Source organism: Pseudorca crassidens, chromosome X (genome assembly GCF_039906515.1).
Source record: "Pseudorca crassidens isolate mPseCra1 chromosome X, mPseCra1.hap1, whole genome shotgun sequence".
Classification (NCBI taxonomy): Eukaryota; Metazoa; Chordata; class Mammalia; order Artiodactyla; family Delphinidae; genus Pseudorca; species Pseudorca crassidens.
This window is the reverse complement of record NC_090317.1, coordinates 15450445-15468714: the sequence shown is the minus strand read 5'-3', so window position 1 is coordinate 15468714 and position 18270 is coordinate 15450445.

The following is an 18270-nucleotide window of genomic DNA, read 5'->3' as shown; positions in this document are numbered from 1 at the left end:
GTTCAAGTTATTGTAGTGCTTTCTGCTTTGTTGAGAATGTGGGTCCTGAGAAGTCTCACATGTGTGTGGAGGGGGGGAGGGGAGAAGCAGAGGGAGAAAGAAGCCTTCCATTAGAATTCCTTCCACATGGGAATAGCAAAGCGCAGTGACTCTAGGAGAGAGAGAGGAGTACTTATGTTCAAGAGGGACTAATGTCAGGGTGAACGTAGTGATGGAATGGAAATATTTCTGAATTTATAAAGCCACGGACAAGGCTGGATTAAAGAGCTGAGGACTTATCTCAAAGCTGACAGGATGCTGAACCATCATCAAATCTACCAATAAGGTAGAAGGAAAACAATCTCCAGAAAAATGAGAAGCACTGAAACCAGGGCAAGAAGAATGGAAGTTAGACCCAGAAAGAACTCTGTGAGTGAGGGCTGTGGTCAGTGTTTGGCAAAGGGAGAAAGCGAAATCTCGTTGTGCGGAAATACAGTATCTCTGCAGAGCCCTGCCAGGGAGCACAGCGTGGCTGACGAGCGGGCGGTGCAGTGGCTGGCTCTGGAGGCGCCTTTCCACACAACATGCTCACATGAATACAGATTTCTCCTTTCTGTTTTCATCGGAAGCTGAAATTGATATCTTCTGTGGAAGATTAGACTGCAAAACAGCCATTTCCAGAATCGAAGTTCCCCCTTTCCTGAACAGTGCTAGCAGCCCTGGAATGGCTTTTATTTCGAGGGAAGCTTTTTATTCATACACTCATTTACAGACACACACCAAATGCCTGACCATCGGGAAGATTTTATTTTATTTTACTTTATTTTATTTTATTTATTTTTTGCGGTACGCGGGCCTCTCACTGCTGTGGCCTCTCCCGTTGCGGAGCACAGGCTCCAGACGCGCAGGCCCAGCGGCCATGGCTCACGGGCCCAGCCGCTCCGCGGCATGTGGGATCCTCTCGGACGGGGCACGAACCCGTGTCCCCTGCATCGGCAGGTGGACTCTCAACCACTGCGCCACCAGGGAAGCCCCATCAGGAAGATTTTAATTTTCACAAGGTGACAAGCAGTTTTGGTTGCCATGGCATTTGTCAATATCATTTTCACTGTATAACCTCTTACAGACCCTTCATTTCTATAAAACCTACTCAGGATTTCAATCCTACTACGGTTACTTTTTGTTGTTGTTGTTGGCCAAGTGTGTCATGGTTATCGTATTAACAAAGCTTTCTTGGGCAACGCTGACTCTCCTTTTCAAGGATTAACAATACCAGGCTAGCTGTGACTTTGCAGTTTTTTAAAACTCTTTATCAGGATTTCTGTACAGATGATGACTTTGAATGTTGCATTCTTTCCTGCCTGGCTAGAAAAGTAAGCTTTTGCAAATATATTTAAGGGGAAATTAATCTGTACCTAAGTGGGAGTGGGGGAGGTATGTGACATGTTATATAAGCTTCTAAAATGTCTTCTTTCCTCATGGATACAGTGGCAAAAATCCCCCTTTGTGACTAGAAGTCAATTACTTCTGGAGGTGCGGTTGGCTTTCATCAGAAATGGGATGGTACATTTTATATTAGTTATTAATTGATAGAATCTCTGTTTTGTGGTTGCCCTGAGGAGGATGGAATCAACTCTTTGCCTCAGATTGGTTTTGAAGTCAAGGCTGATGATATCATACATGTGCCAGGATGGAATGAAACAGCCATTCCATCGTGAGGCTTTCTGGGGCAAGCAGGGCAGGCTCCCAAGCAGGTCCATTTAACTTGAATGAAGGAAGAGGCTCGTGGTTTTATTTGCTTTCATTGTGATTAGGGCATGGGGTAGGGGTGAGGGTTCCCTGAGATTTTGATGGCTTGAACTTCCCTGCTGGCACGAAAGGAGGGATCACCTGGACTTTCTTCTGGGCTTGTGCAAACGTGGGGCAAAAGAGAAAGGGGAGGTGGGGCCGGAAAGCCATCAGCGATCAAACATAGAACGTGGAGTCATAATCTTTATTACAGTTGATCTCTGATGTTTCACTGATGACTGAATTGTGCCATATTTCATTTCATTGAACTTGAACTTGTTTAAGTAAAGCCATTAAGGTGCTCTGTGCGGCCTGCAGCTTGCAACCGGTGAGGGTGATGAACGTTCCTTTGGATGCCTTGTTCGAGAGCCCAGCATTGTGTATGCTGAGAAGTGAGATGAATGCCTCGTTCACTATCAGTGCTGTGTGGGACTCTGAAGAGGATAAGGAATGCCTTGCTGAGACCTTGTATTGTAGCGTTAGATGCATGCAAAGACATGTGTGACCTTGATTTATATTTCCGGTATCTGTGAGGCAATAAATTCCCAGAGTTCTTTACCCCAAATAGGCAACCTTGGATAAGGAATTGTTGTAGCCATTGGTCAGACCAGGCGGCCAGACCATTGGCAGTGGCCCAAGAGTCTGTAAAAAAAAAAAAATGCAGATGGGACCGATTGTTGGCCAGGGTATCCTCTAGTGCTAAGATGATGGCCTGCAGTTGGGTCAGTTTTGATGACACTTGGGTCCTGTCCCTGATTAGGGACATCTAGTTTAGATGATGAACAGCAGCGCTGCTATCTGTAAAGTGTACAAACTCCCTTTTCGGATCTGTAGTTGATCCCAAGGGGCTCCCCAGGTGATTGTTGAGTCTGGGACAGGGGTAGTCTCCTTCAGCACCGTTGGATCTGTCAGGGGCCTGAGGACAGAGGCGGCCACACATTCCTATAGGTGGGATATGCCAGAGGGCCCAGGTTTGGCCCCATCATGTAAATATCATTTTCATTTCAATAAGGAGGGGTGCCGCTGCCATGATCAAAAGCATCCCGGGCAACTGGGTGCAGAGAGCCTCCTGGGAGAGTTTCCATCTTCAGAAGGGCCCTGTACGCTCGAATAGCCAGCAGTTGTTGCTCTAATGCATGTAGCGTGGGGCTGAGGCGAACAGTTTTTGCACCAGAAAAAAGAAAGGTTTTTTCCATAGACAACTTGTAGCCATCCTAGGTGGTCCAGAGACTGCAGAAGGCATGAGAGGAGGTTGCTGAAGCCTCTACAGTGAAGGACTCTCTGGAAGACACTAATGGGATTGCCTGTTGTCTTGCAGTTTGGACACATTCTAGAGCCTTTTGTTGGTGGGAACCTCATTCAAGGTGGGCTGATTTGTAAGTAACAGCATAAGTGGGCTTACGTAAAATTTGTAAACAAAGAATGCGTCGCCTTGGGAACCCCAAAGTGCCTCAAAGTTGTTCAGCTTGTTTGAGTGATGTGGGTGCTGAAAGGGTCAGTAGTGGTTTCTTGACAGTGTCAGGGTGGAGTGGCCCTTGGCTGGCCAAGTGATTCCCAGGAGTTTAACCAAATGGCGGGGCCTGCTTAGTACTCGGTGTGGGGCAGTGGCTCATCCCGTTTTGTGAGCTCCTTTGTGAATATTTTTGTGTCCTGAATGAGTGTGTCAGATGAATCCCTTCAGAGGAAGATGTCATCAGTGGGATATTATACCTGTGCTCCTAAGGAAAGTTGGATGCTGTTGAGATCTTCCCTGCACAGATTGTGTGCAATGGCAGCGTTGCTGAGATACTCCGTGTGTAGCTGGGTCAGGTGTATTATGTCTCTTTGAAGATGAGGGCAAACTTCAGCTGAGAGACTGTGGAAATAGCCGCTGAATAGAACACATTCACCAAATATTTAATAGCAAAACATTTTCCAGTTGTTGATCGGTGGATTGGATCCAGTAATTTCAATAATATTAGTTACGAGAGCTGTGTAGTAAAGAATTTAATCTTGCCCAAAGACAGGTCCAACCTTTGCCCTCAGCTTCTTGGAGTTAATATCTAAGCCCTTGAAATGCCATGCCTGATAGGAATATCTTTGTTTGTCTCAGGGCCTTGGGCCACACTAACAGTCTGATTTAGTGTGGGAGCTTTGGGTCATGGGGTAGCACTTGACTTCTGGAGGGGCCGGAGATTGAGGTCAGCCACATGGATGGCCAGCCAGGCTTGTGCAGTCAAGCCCCAGTAAAGACTCTGGACTCAGGGCTCAGGTGAGCTTCCCTGATGGGCTATACTCCATGTGTATCGTCACATACCGGTGCCAGGAAAGGAAGGCTGTCCATGACTCTGTGGAGAGAGGACAGCTGGAAGCTCCACATTTGGAACTTTCCTGGACTTGGCCCCGTGTATGTCTTCCCTTGGCTGATTTTAATCAGGGAGGAGGTCCATGTGGTTCTGTTTCTGTCACACCAGTTGTAAATACCAAATATTTAATTTTATTTCAATTTATTACTCATTGGATTGGAGCATCCGTGCCCACTGTGGGACATGTTAGGGCAATGGGCCCTGTGACCGTGGGGAATTTAGTCAAGGCAGCGGTTCCGATGGTTAAGGTGAGGCACACCATTTCTCCCTATACTTGATGTTTGGTAATTCCCTAAGAGTATAGAGGATACCTTGTTTAAATTTAGTGAGACTTACAGGTACAACTGTAATTTGGGCCCCAGTATCAATTAAGGCCATGAAAGTTTGCCAATTGGTGCATTTCAGCAGACGTTAAAGTTAATTTAGAACCTGTTTGAGAAGTGCAAAGCCCACCAGCAAACTTTTACCTTTCTGTTGCATAAATCGTTTTCGTACGATCTGGATATACGATTGGGTCAAACTGCAGGCCTCTGTTTCAGTTTCTCTCCTCCCCCCGCCCCACATCAATTTTTTTTTGGTTTCTTTTTGTTTGTTCGTTTTGGTCCTTACTGGATATACCTTGTATTGGAGGACCCCTCTCTACCCTGGTCAGGGTTAGCAACCTTCCTTAAGGCAATTATTGTTTTACTGGGTCTAGAAGCTCTGGGCTTAAGTTGAGTCTGAATTAACCTCTTGGTGAGTTGATTAGATGTGGCACTCAGTAGGACCCAGAGTCTTCATTGATCCATTCTACAATCATCTAATAAGGCGATGGTGTCCTCTGGTTCTTTAAGAGGGTTGGGAACAAAGCATTAAGCATGCTTTTCATAAAGGTCTATGCCACAGGGGGACCAGGGGGGTTTTCCCCTATTGGTGATCAAGATGCTTGTCGCACCAGAGGCACGTAGGGTCCTAATATGCCATCTGATCTTAGGAATGTGACCTCAGCACTCCACGTGGCAACTGTTCTCCTTTACACCAGTGACCACCCGTGACCATCACATTGCACATTATCAGTCTTTTCCCTGGACACTGTATAGAATAGGACCAGTGCCTGGTTGAAATATACACCCAACAATCACAGGGTGAGAGTTGTTCCCCTGAGGCTAGCATCAGTCATAGCTTGTGCAGGAATTGAGACACGTGACCCAATCTGAGACAGGTAGGTCCACGCTGAGATACCCAACTCAGGGCCACTTTAAGAAGGGTCCCAGTCCCATAGCCTTGGCCCTAAATGCAAAACTTCCGGCTTGGGTAGGTTAAATCAGTGACCGAGGCTTGCTAGGGCTTATTAAATGCGGCAGCAACTCCAATGCAAGCTCACCAGCAGGCAGCAGCACAGTTCAAAGAGCACGCTAGGCAGCAGGCAGTAGATAGCAGCGCAGAGTATATCTGCCAGCAGGCTGTGGATCCAGGTAGTTCACTGAAAACAACAGAAGAAAGAGCTCCAGGAGGCGTCGGGCATCTTTTAGACGATACTGCTCTCAGCACCAACTGTCTTGGAGTTCCTCCATGGAAGGGCAGTATCATACCCCCTACCCCCCACCCCAGATTGGTTCGGATATTGAGGTGATGATGTCACACATGCACCAAGAGGGTGTGAAAAGGTTTATTATTCATATCGCGAGGCTTTCTGGGAGAGTAGGGCAGGCATTCAAGCCCATCCACTTGGCTTGAGCGAAGGAGCGGGTGAGTGGCTCTGGTTTTTAGTGTGGGTAGAAGATGGAGCCGTGGTGAAGATTCCTGCACGTGGGTTGGGTTGGGGTGTTTTGGGTTTGAACTTTCTCACCAGCACCGGGGCAGAGAGTGCCCAGCCTTTCTTATTGGCTTGCTAGATGGGGGGCAAAAGGCAAAAAGGGGAAAGGAGCTTGAAAGCTGTCAGAAGTCAAATATCAAAAATGGAACTTGACTTTTTGTTACCATCTTCCTGTCACTTCAGATGATATATTGCATGCACGAATACAGTTAATGGGAGAGTAAGATCAATAAAATGATGAACTTCAAGGGAAAATATCACATATTGAGTTCAAAGGAAATCAGTTGGGAGATAAAAATGATCACACACCATAGAAGCAAAAACAGAACTCTGGAATGAAATGACTTTGGCCAAAGCTAAAGAAAACGGAGCACTCCTTGGCTGTGCCGTGGTCGGTTCCTGAGGGACCCCAAACTATTAAGAGAAAGTAAACACCTAGCATTATCGCATTTAATACGTTTTCAAGGAAGGTCAAGGTTTTTAAAAAGTTCTTTGTTTATGCCTAATCCTCAAGCTCCCTGTTTCCCTGACTCCTTTCTTTCCCTGAGCTAGTCAACCGATTTTTGGGTAGCCAAATTGCTCTCTCTCAAGCTGCACTCTCCAGTATGGTAGCCAGTAGCCATGGATGGCTGTCAAGCACTTGGAATGTGGTTAGTATGAATTGAGTTGGGCTGTAAATGTAAAATACAAAGACTTAGATTTCGTATTCGTTAGCTAGGGCTGCCGTAACAAAGTACCACAAATTGGGCGGCTTAAACAACAGAAATCTATTTCCTCCTAGTCTGGAGGCTAAAAGTCTGAGATCAAGGTGTCAGCAGGGCTGGTTATTTCTGAGGGCTCTAAGGGAGAATCTGTTCCCTGCCTCTCCCCTAGCTTCCGGTGGTTTGCTGTCAATGTTGGGCATTCCTTGGCTTCTGCTACGTCACCCCAACCTCCGCCTTTGTGTTTACTTGGCCTTTTCTCTTTGTGTGTGTCTGTCTCTGTGTCCAAGTTTCCCCCTTTAATGAGGATAACAGTCCTACTGGATTAGAGCCCACCCTAATGACCTCACCTTAACGTGATCATCTGCAAAGACCCTCTTTCAGATGAGGTCATAGTCACAGGTACTGGGGGTTAGGACTTTAACATCTTTTTGAGAAATTCAGTTCAACCCATAACCGATTTCAAAGACTTGGTATGATAAAAAGAATGTAAAATATCTCCTTAATAATTGGTTTGTTAATTACATGTTGAAATGACAGTAATTTTGATATATTGGGCTAGATAAAATATACTATTAAAATTAATTACACCTCTTTCTTTTGGCTTTTTAAAATGTGGCTGCTAGAAAAATTTTAAATGATCTCTGTGACTTGCATTTGTGGCCCAAATGCTATTAGATAGGACTTCTCTATAGCAGAGATCGGCAAACTATGGCCTAAACACCAGATCTTGCTCACTGTCTGATTTGTAAATAAAGTTTTACTGGAACCCAGCCATGTTTATTCATGTATGTATTGTCTATGGCTTCTTCCTTGCTACAATAGCAGATTTGATCAGTTGTGACAGAGATCATACGGCCTGCAAAGCCTAAAAACTTACGATCTGGCCTCTTACAGACAAAGTTTGCTGACGTCTGCTCTAAACAATGGCTCCGATCCTGTCACTGCCCTGCTCCAGAAGCAACAATGTGTCTCTGTTGCTTATTGGAAACCCTTCAGCCAGACCACCCTGGCTCCCCATATGCCTCACCCTTCCCACTGACCATCAGAGGAAACTCTTTTAGACCAAAGGGCTGGGACCATGGCTCCTCTTGTAAACCCTGCACTGCTTAGCCACTGCTTGGCACTCTAGGGCCATAAAAGACGTTCTAGAATTAACTGCAAATGTTACAGGCACTTGGTTAGCAGGTAGGGTGTGGGGAAAAGTGAATCTGAACAGAGATGAGCTTTACTAGACTTTTGTCGCCTCTCATCAGATGTGTGAAGGAAAACCCACATCCAAGTGGTTCCAGGTTCTACCTGCAGGCACTGTAGGGCCCCATTGGTTTGAGCTACTAGTGCTGCTTTTGATAACTGCAGCTATCATTTACTGGGAGCTTACCAGGTGCCAGGCTTTTTGCTAAAGGCATTATTTCATGTAATCTTCCCAAGCCGAGAGTTTGGTACAGTCAGTTCTGCTATAAACTCTAGTTTTGAAAAATGTGCATTTGTTCTAATGCGACTGATGTATTAGGGAGCAATTTGAGCATAGCATGGACCTCGTGCTTGCTTATGCGTGATCTCTTCCACGAGAAATTCTTGGTGAACACGGGAAACTGCACGCAGCTGAACTGAGCCACATGGTGGTACGCAAAGCGTGTGCATGCAGGCATGTGTGTGCGCTCGTGCGCACACACACACACACACACAATTCAAACGTCCACCAGCTCTCTTAGTTCACTGTGTGTGATATGAGCCACGTCCGCCCACATCTGCTTTATAAATTTCTGTTCGCTTCCAGATCACCCTCCACCACGGCACAAGAACTCACAAGCTGCAGCTCTCCCAACAGCTGCTTCCACAGGTAGATATCAGGTCTTTTTAAAGTGCCACCTTTATTGTAGTATTTATGTATTTCTTAACCATCTAACGTGTAAAACGGTGATACACCACATTGCTGCAGAACTGACTGTACTGTAATTACTCCCATTTTGCAGGTGGTAAAACTGAGGTCTCAAGAGGCAAAGTGATTTGTTCAAGGTAACACAGCTAAGAGATTTGGGAACTGACTTTTAAGTCCAGATCTCTCTGATTCCATAACTTAAGCTCTTAACTACCCCACTGTATTGACTTACAGCTTATAAAATAAACTGTAATTTTGGCTGTAAAGTTTTTAAATCAAAAATTGGAGAGGTCTGGTGGAAAGTAGGCAAAAGCCTTTAGTTTACTTCTTGTGATGCTTTTGTTATTTTGATTGTTATTTTTCAAGGATGTAACAACTAGACCTCAGGGTTTTGTTGCTTTCCACATTTCTCCAATTTCATTACAGAGGATAGGAGGGTGGGGGGGAGATTGGGAAGAGCGAGTGAACAGGAACCTCTTATGGAGGGCTGGACAGGAAATCAATTCTCTCCTTGCCTGGAGATGCAAACATAATGGAAAGATCTGGGCGTCATAGGAGACCATAGAGTGAGTCAGCAAATCAATGCTGGTTTGTTTTTTGAAAGCTAATGTGATGCTGTGATGTGTAATAATAACAGGCATACAACCTGCAGGAATCATAAAATAACTCCTTAGCATTGATCAGGGCCTTATTAAAGTGGTGTGATCAGCTTGGGGTCTGTAACTGAAGAGGGAAGTGAAGATGTCACAGAGGAAAGAGTGCTGTTGTGGTTTGTCCCTGAATCCTGCATGCTGCAAGGACTCTGCACACGGACTCCCCCCACCCGCCCCCCAGCTGTCGCAGTGGGTGTTGCAGTGATGCCATACTGAGCCTATAGGCTCTGTGAGTGAAAGATAGGGGTGAGGCATGGTGGGGGGATGGTTTGCTGGGAGACAGAGAGTGTAGGGGCAAAGGCAGAGCAAGGGGTTAGACCAAGGTAAGCTAGAAAGCCTGAGACTAGGCAGGATAGCTGAAGAGGGATACAGCCAACTCCAGTCTCAGTCAGGCAGCACTGTTTACACTTACAGCTGGGAGTCAGACGGGTTTGGCCAGGGGGGTCAGAGGACACTGCTAGGTGAGGACTACAGGGGGGTGAATCTGCCCCAGGTGGCAAGTGTGAGGTCAGGACCAAGGGCTGGACTTGATCGTTAAGAACTCCAGAGTTCTTGGTTGGTTAAAAATGGAATTCTTGATTTAAAAACACCTGAGTACAAAAGCAATGCATAATTATTGTAGGGAATTTGGAACATAAAGCAAAGCAAAAGAAGAAAGTACCAATCCCTTTTTGTCCTATCAGCCAGAGATGAGGTACTGGTAACATACTGGTGTTTTTTCCTCCTAGTCTTTTTTTTCCCTACGTGTGCTAAAGTAGGCATGAAGTAGTACTACCTTGTCAAAGAGCTTAGGCTATGGAATCACACTGCCTGGGTTTGAATTCTAGCTCTGCCATTTATTAACTGTGTGTCCTTGAATACAGTTACTTACCCTTCCAGACTTTCAACTTCCTCATCTGTAAAAATCGGCACAGTGCCAGTAACTGTCTCACAAGGATTGTGGTAAGAATTAAATAGGGGATGTACACCATGTAAAGCTTTCACATAGAGCTTGATACATTGTGAGCATTCAAACATATCAGTCATTCAATGACTATTATATATGTGACATAATATATTATACATATGGTGTTTATTCATGTCGTGATTATTGTTATTATTTTTACATCTTTATTGGAGTAAAATTGCTTTACAATGGTGTGTTAGTTCCTGCTTTATAACAAAGTGAATCAGTTATACATATACATATGTTCCCATATCTCTTCCCTCTTGCATCTCCCTCCCTCCCACCCTCCCTATCCCACCCCTCTAGGTGGTCACAAAGCACCAGAGCTGATCTCCCTGTGCTATGCGGCTGCTTCCCACTAGCTATCTATTTTATGTTTGGTAGTGTATATATGTCCATGCCACTCTCTCGCTTTGTCCCAGTTTACCCTTCCCCCCTCCATATCCTCAAGTCCATTCTCTAGTAGGTCTGTGTCTTTAATCCTGTCTTACCGCTAGGTTCTTCATGACATTTTTTTCTTAAATTCCATATATATGTGTTAGCATACGGTATTTGTCTTTCTCTTTCTGACTTACTTCACTCTGTATGACAGACTCTAGGTGCATCTACCTCATTACAAATAGCTCAATTTCGTGTCTTTTTATGGCTGAGTAATATGCCATTGTATATATGTGCCACATCTTCTTTATCCATTCATCCGATATGGACACTTAGGTTGTTTGCATCTCCTGGCTATTGTAAATAGAGCTGCAATGAACATTTTGGTACATGACCCTTTTTGAATTATGGTTTTCTCAGGGTATATGCCCAGTAGTGGGATTGCTAGGTCATATGGTAGTTCTATTTGTAGTTTTTTAAGGAACCTCCATACTGTTCTCCATAGTGGCTGTACCAATTCATATTCCCACCAGCAGTGCAAGAGGGTTCCCTTTTCTCCACACCCTCACCAGCATTTATTGTTTCTAGATTTTTTGATGATGGCCATTCTGACTGGTGTGAGATGACATCTCATTGTAGTTTTGATTTGCATTTCTCTAGTGATTAATGAAGTTGAGCATTCTTTCATGTATTTGATGGCAGTCTGTGTATCTTCTTTGGAGAAATGTCTGTTTAGGTATTCTGCCCATTTTTGGATTGGGTTGTTTGTTTTTTTGTTATTGAGCTGCATGAGCTGCTTGTAAATTTTGGAGATTAATCCTTTGTCAGTTGCTTCATTTGCAAATATATTCTCCCATTCTGAGGGTTGTCTTTTGGTCTTGTTTATGGTTTCCTTTGCTGTGCAAAAGCTTTGAAGTTTCATTAGGTTCCATTTGTTTATTTTTGTTTTTATTTCCATTTCTCTAGGAGGTGGGTCAAAAAGGATCTTGCTGTGATTTATGTCATAGAGTGTTCTGCCTATGTTTTCCTCTAACAGTTTGATAGTTTCTGGCCTTACATTTAGGTCTTTAATCCATTTTGAGCTTATTTCTGTGTATGGTGTTAGGGAGTGATCTAATCTCATACTTTTACATGTACCTGTCCAGTTTTCCCAGCACCATTTATTGAAGAGGTTGTCCTTTCTCCACTGTACATTCCTGCCTCCTTTATCAAAGATAAGGTGACCATATGTGCATGGGTTTATCTCTGGGCTTTCTATCCTTTTCCATTGATCTCTATTTCTGATTTTCTGCCAGTACCATACTGTCTTGATTACTGTAGCTTTGTAGTATAGTCTGAAGTCAGGGAGCCTGATTCCTCCAGCTCCGTTTTTCATTCTCAAGATTGCATTGGCTATTTGGGTCTTTTGGGTTTCCATACAAATTGCAAAAATTTTTGTTCTAGTTCTGTGAAAAATGCCAGTGGTAGTCTGATAGGCATTGCATTGAATCTGTAGATTGCTTTGGGTAGTAGAGTCATTTTTACAATGTTGATTCTTCCAATCCAAGAACATGGTATATCTCTCAATCTATTTGTATCATCTTTAATATCTTTCATCAGTGTCTTATAATTTTCTGCATACAGGTCTTTTGTCTCCTTAGGTAGGTTTATTCCTAGATATTTTATTCTTTTTGTTGCAATGGTAAATGGGAGTGTTTTCTTGCTTTCACTTTCAGATTTTTCATCATTAGTGTATAGGAATGCCAGAGACTTCTGTGCATTAATTTTGTATCCTGCTACTTTACCAAATTCATTGATTAGCTCTAGTAGTTTTCTGGTAGCATCTTTAGGATTCTCTATGTGTAGTATCATGTCATCTGCAAACAGTGACAGCTTAACTTCTTCTTTTCCGATTTCGATTCCTTTTATTTCCTTTTCTTCTCTGATTGCTGTGGCTAAAACTTCCAAAACTATGTTGAATAAGAGTGGTGAGAGTGGGCAACCTTGTCTTGTTCCTGATCTTAGTGGAAATGGTTTCAGTTTTTCACCATTGAGGACGATGTTGGCTGTGGGTTTGTCATATATGGCCTTTATTATGTTGAGGAAAGTTCCCTCTGTGCCTACTTTCTGGAGGGTTTTTATCATAAATGGGTGTTGAATTTTGTCGAAAGCTTTCTCTGCATCTATTGAGATGATCATATGTTTTTCTCCTTCAATTTGTTAATATGGTGTATCACATTGATTGATTTGCGTATATTGAAGAATCCTTGCATTCCTGGAATAAACCCCACTTGATCATGGTGTATGATCCTTTTAATGTGCTGTTGGATTCTGTTTGAGAGTATTTTGTTGAGGATTTTTGCATCTATGTTCATCAGTGATATTGGCCTGTAGTTTTCTTTCTTTGTGACATCCTTGTCTTGTTTTGGTATCAGGGTGATGGTGGCCTCGTAGAATGAGTTTGGGAGTGTTCCTCCCTCTGCTATATTTTGGAAGAGTTTGAGAAAGATAGGTGTTAGCTCTTCTCTAAATGTTTGATAGAATTCGCCTGTGAAGCCATCTGGTCCTGGGCTTTTTAATCACAGTTTCAATTTCAGTGCTTGTGATTGGTCTGTTCATATTTTCTATTTCTTACTGATTCAGTCTTGGCAGGTTGTGCATTTCTAAGAATTTGTCCATTTATTCCAGGTTGTCCATTTTATTGGCATAGAGTTGCTTGTAGTAATCTCTCATGATCTTTTGTATTTCTGCAGTGTCAGTTGTTACTTCTTTTTCGTTTCTAATTCTATTGATTTGAGTCTTCTCCCTTTTTTTCTTGATGAGTCTGGCTAATGGTTATCAATTTTGTTTATCTTCTCAAAGAACCAGCTTTTAGTTTTATTGATCTTTGCTATTGTTTCCTTTATTTCTTTTTCATTTATTTCTGATCTGATCTTTATGATTTCTTTCCTTCTGCTAACTTTGGGGTTTTTTTGTTCTTCTTTCTCTAATTGCTTTAGGTGCCAGGTTAGGTTGTTTATTCGAGATGTTTCATGTTTCTTAAGGTAGGATTCTTGTTTCTTGTGGTAGGCTTGTATTGCTATAAACTTCCCTCTTAGAACTGCTTTTGCTGCATCCCATAGGTTTTGGTTCATTGTGTCTCCATTGTCATATGTTTCTAGGTATTTTTTTATTTCCTCTTTGATTTCTTCAGTGATCACTTCGTTATTAAGTAGTGTATGGTTTAGCCTCCATGTGTTTGTAATTTTTACAGATCTTTTCCTGTAATTGATATCTAGTCTCATAGCGTTGTGGTCGGCAAAGATACTTGACACGATTTCAATTTTCTTAAATTTACCAAGGCTTGATTTGTGACCCAAGATATGATCTATCCTGGAGAATGATCCAGGAGCACTTGAGAAAAATGTGTGTTCTGTTGTTTTTGGATGGAATGTCCTATAAATATCAATTAAGTCCATCTTGTTTAATGTATCATTTAAAGCTTGTGTTTCCTTATTTATTTTCATTTTGGATGATCTGTCCATTGGTGAAAGTGGGGTGATAAAGTCCCCTACTATGAATGTGTTACTGTCGATTTCCCCTTTTATGGCTGTTAGTATTTGCCTTATGCACTTAGGTGCTCCTATGTTGGGTGCATAAATACTTACAATTGTTATATCTTCTTCTTGGATTGATCCCTTGATTATTATGTAGTGTTCTTCTTTGTCTCTTCTAATAGTCTTTATTTTAAAGTCTATTTTGTCTGATATGAGAATTGCTACTCCAGCTTTCTTTTGATTTCCATTTGCATGGAATATCTTTTTCCATCCCCTCACTTTCAGTCTGTATGTGTCTCTAGGTCTGAAGTGGGTCTCTTGTAGACAGCATATATATGGGTCTTGTTTTTGTATCCATTCAGCCAGTCTGTGTCTTTTGGTGGGAGCATTTAATCCATTTACAGTTAAGGTAATTATTGATATGTATGTTCCTATTCCCATTTTCTTAATTGTTTTGGGTCGTTGTTGTAGGTCTTTTTCTTCTCTTGTGCTGCTTGCCTAGAGAAGTTCCTTTAGCAGTTGTTGTAAAGCTGGTTTGGTGGTGCTGAACTCTCTCAGCTTTTGCTTGTGTGTAAAGGTTTTAATTTCTCCATCAAATCTGAATGAGATCCTTGCTGGGTAGAGTAATCTTGGTTGCAGGTTTTTCTCCTTCATCACTTTAAATATGTCCTGCAGGTCCCTTCTGGCTTGCAGAGTTTCTGCTGAAAGATCAGCTGTTAACCTTATGGGGATTCCCTTGTGTGTTATTTGTTGTTTTTCCCTTGCTGCTTTTAATATGTTTTCTTTGTATTTAATTTTTGACAGTTTCATTAATATGTGTCTTGGCATATTTCTCCTTGGGTTTATCCTGTATGGGACTCTCTGTGCTTCCTGGACTTGATTAACTATTTCCTTTCCCATATTAGGGAAGTTTTCAACTACAGTCTCTTCAAATATCTTCTCAGTCCCTTTCTTTTTCTCTTCTTCTTCTGGAACCCCTATAATTCGAATGTTGGTGCGTTTAATGTTGTCCCAGAGGTCTCTGAGACTGTCCTCAGTTCTTTTCATTCTTTTTTCTTTATTCTGCTCTGCAGTAGTTATTTCCACTATTTTATCTTCCAGGTCACTTATCCGTTTTTCTGCCTCAGTTATTTTGCTATTGATCCCTTCTAGAGTATTTTTAATTTCATTTATTGTGTTGTTCATCGTTGTTTGTTTCATCTTTAGTTCTTCTAGGTCCTTGTTAAATGTTTCTTGCATTTTCTCTATTTTATTTCCAAGATTTTGGATCATTTTTACTATCATTATTCTGAATTCTTTTTCAGGTAGACTGCCTATTTCCTCTTCATTTGTTAGGTCTGGTGGGTTTTTATCTTGCTCCTTCATCTGCTGTGTTTTTCTGTCTTCTCATTTTGCTTATCTTACTGTGTTTGGGGTCTCCTTTTTGTAGGCTGCAGGTTCGTAGCTCCCGTTGTTTTGGTGTCTGTCCCCAGTGGCTAAAGTTGTTTCAGTGGGTTGTGTAGGCTTCCTGGTGGCGGGGACTAGTGCCTATGTTCTGGTGGATGAGGCTGGATCTTGTCTTTCTGGTGGGCAGGTCCACGTCTGGTGGTGTGTTTTGGGGTGTCTGTGGACTTATTATGATTTTAGGCAGCCTCCCTGCTAATGGGTGGGGTTCTGTTCCTGTCTTGCTAGTTGTTTGGCATAGGGTGTCTGGCACTGCAGCTTGCTGGTCGTTGAGTGAAGCTGGGTGTTGGTGTTGAGATGGAGATCTCTTGGAGACTTTCGCCGTTTGATATTACGTGGAGCTGGGAGGTCTCTTGTGGATCAGTGTCCTGAAGTTGGCTCTCCGACCTCAGAGGCACAGCAGTGACTGCTGGCTGCAGCACCAAGAGCCTTTCATCCACACGGCTCAGAAGAAAAGGTAGAAAAAGTAGAAAGAAAGAAAGAGGATAAAAGAAAATAAAATAAAGTAAGGTAAAATAAAATAAAGTCATTAAAATAAAAAATAATTATTAAGAAAAAAAAATTTTTTTAAGAAAAAAAAAAAAAGGACGGATAGAATCCTAGGACAAATGGTGAAAGCAATGCTCTACAGACAAAATCTCCCACAGAAGCATACACATACACACTCACAAAAAGAGGAAAAGGGGAAAAAATCATAAATCTTGCTCTCAAAGTCCACCTCCTCAATTTGGGATGACTCGTTGTCTATTCATGTATTCCACAGATGCTGGGTACATCAAGTTGGTTGTGGAGCTTTAATCAGCTGCTCCTAAGGCTGCCGGGAGAGATTTCCCTTTCTCTTCTTTGTTCTCACAGCTCCCAGGGGCTCAGCTTAGGATTGGCCCCGCCTCTGCGTGTAGGTCGCCGGAGGGCGTCTGTTCTTCGCTCAGACAGGACGGGGTTAAAGGAGCCGCTGATTCGGGGGCTCTGGCTCACTCAGGCCGGGCGGGGAGGGAGGGGCACGGAGTGCGGGGCGAGCCTGTGGCGTCAGAGGCGGCGTGACATTGCACCAGCGTGAGGCGCGCCGTGCGTTCTCCTGGGGGAGTTGTCCCTGGGTCCAGGGACCCTGGCAGTGGCGGGCTGCACAGGCTCCCCGGAAGCGGGGTGTGGATAGTGACCTGTGCTCGCACACAGGCTTCTTGGTGGCGGCAGCAGCAGCCTTAGTGTCTCATGCCCGTCTCTGGGGTCCTCGCTGTTAGCCGCGGCTCACGCCCGTCTCTGGAGCTCCTTTAAGCGGCGCTCTTAATACCCTCTCCTTGCGCACCAGGAAACAAAGAGGGAAGAAAAAGTCTCTTGTCTCTTAGGCAGGTCCAGACTTTTCCCCGGACTCCCTCCCAGCTAGCCGTGGCGCACTAACCCCCTGCAGGCTGTGTTCACGCCGCCAACCCCGGTCCTCTCCCTGGGATCCGACCAAAGCCCCAGCCTCAGCTCCCAGCCCTGCCCGCCCCGGCAGGTGAGCAGACAAGCCTCTCGGGCTGGTGAGTGCCGGTTGGCACCTATCCTCTGTGTGGGAATCTCCCCGCTTTGCCCTCTGCATCCCTGTGGCTGCGCTGTCCTCTAGGGGTCCGAAGCTTCCCCCTCCGCCACCCGCAGTCTCCACCTGCGAAGGGACTTCTAGTGTGTGGAAACCTTTCCTCCTTCACAGCTCCCTCCCACTGGTGCAGGTCCCGTCCCTATCCCTTTGTCTCTGTTTATTCTTTTTTCTTTGGCCCTACCCAGGTAGGTGGGGAGTTTCTTGCCTTTTGGGAGGTCTGAGGTCTTCTGCCAGCGTTCAGTAGGTGTTCTGTAGGAGTTGTTCCACGTGTAGATGTATTTCTGATGTATCTGTGGGGAGGAAGGTGATCTCCGCGTCTTACTCTTCCGCCATCTTCCCCCTCTCTCCGCTGCAAATTCTTTGACACAGCTCACATTGAGAGGCGGGGTCTATAACCCTCTCCTGCTGAATCTGGGTGTAGTGACTACTTTGACAAGTAAATTACAAGGGAACTGATACTATGTGACTTCAAGGCTAGACATCAAGGCCATTCCACTTCCACTAGGTTAATTTGAACATTCGGTCTTGGAAACTGTATTGACATGTAAGAAATATGACTTCCCAGTGGCTACCAAGTTGTGAGGAAGCCCAAGCCACGTGAAGAGGCCACATAAAGGCAGACTGTCTGGTTGACAGTCCCAGCTAAACCCAGCCTTTAAATCATCCCAGGCCAGGGCCCAGATATACAAGTGAAGTAGCCTTCAGATGATTCCAGTCCACATATATTCAAGTCTCCTGTCAGCTGAGGCCCTAGATATTAAGGAGCATAGAAGAGCCTTCCCTGCTCTGCTTTTTCCCAAATCCTGACCCCTGGGATCTAGGGGCACAACAAAATAGTCATTGTCTTCCATCAGGAAGTGTTTTGTTTTGGGGTGCTTTGTTATGCAGCAAGAGGTAGCTGTAAAAGCACTCTAAGCTCTGTGGAGAATGGAATAGAGGGGGCAGGATGGAACTGGGGAGACCAGTTAAGAGCTGCTGCTATAGTCAGGCTGGCCTGAGCTAAGGTGGTGGAAGAGGAGGTGGAAAAATGTGTATGCACTTGAGCGACAGGTAAGAGGGAACATCAAAGGTGCCTAGTGATGGGTTGGAGGTAAGGGGAAGAGACAAGTCCTGGGTGACTTCTGTGTTTTACCTTGAGTGACTAATTGTATGGCAGTATCTTTAAAGAGGTGGGGGAGACCAAGGGAGGGACAGGTAGGGGTGAGGGTGGAGAGTTGGGAATTGTGAGTTCTATTTGGGCTTCCAAAGAGCTCTTGCAATGGTCTTGACAAA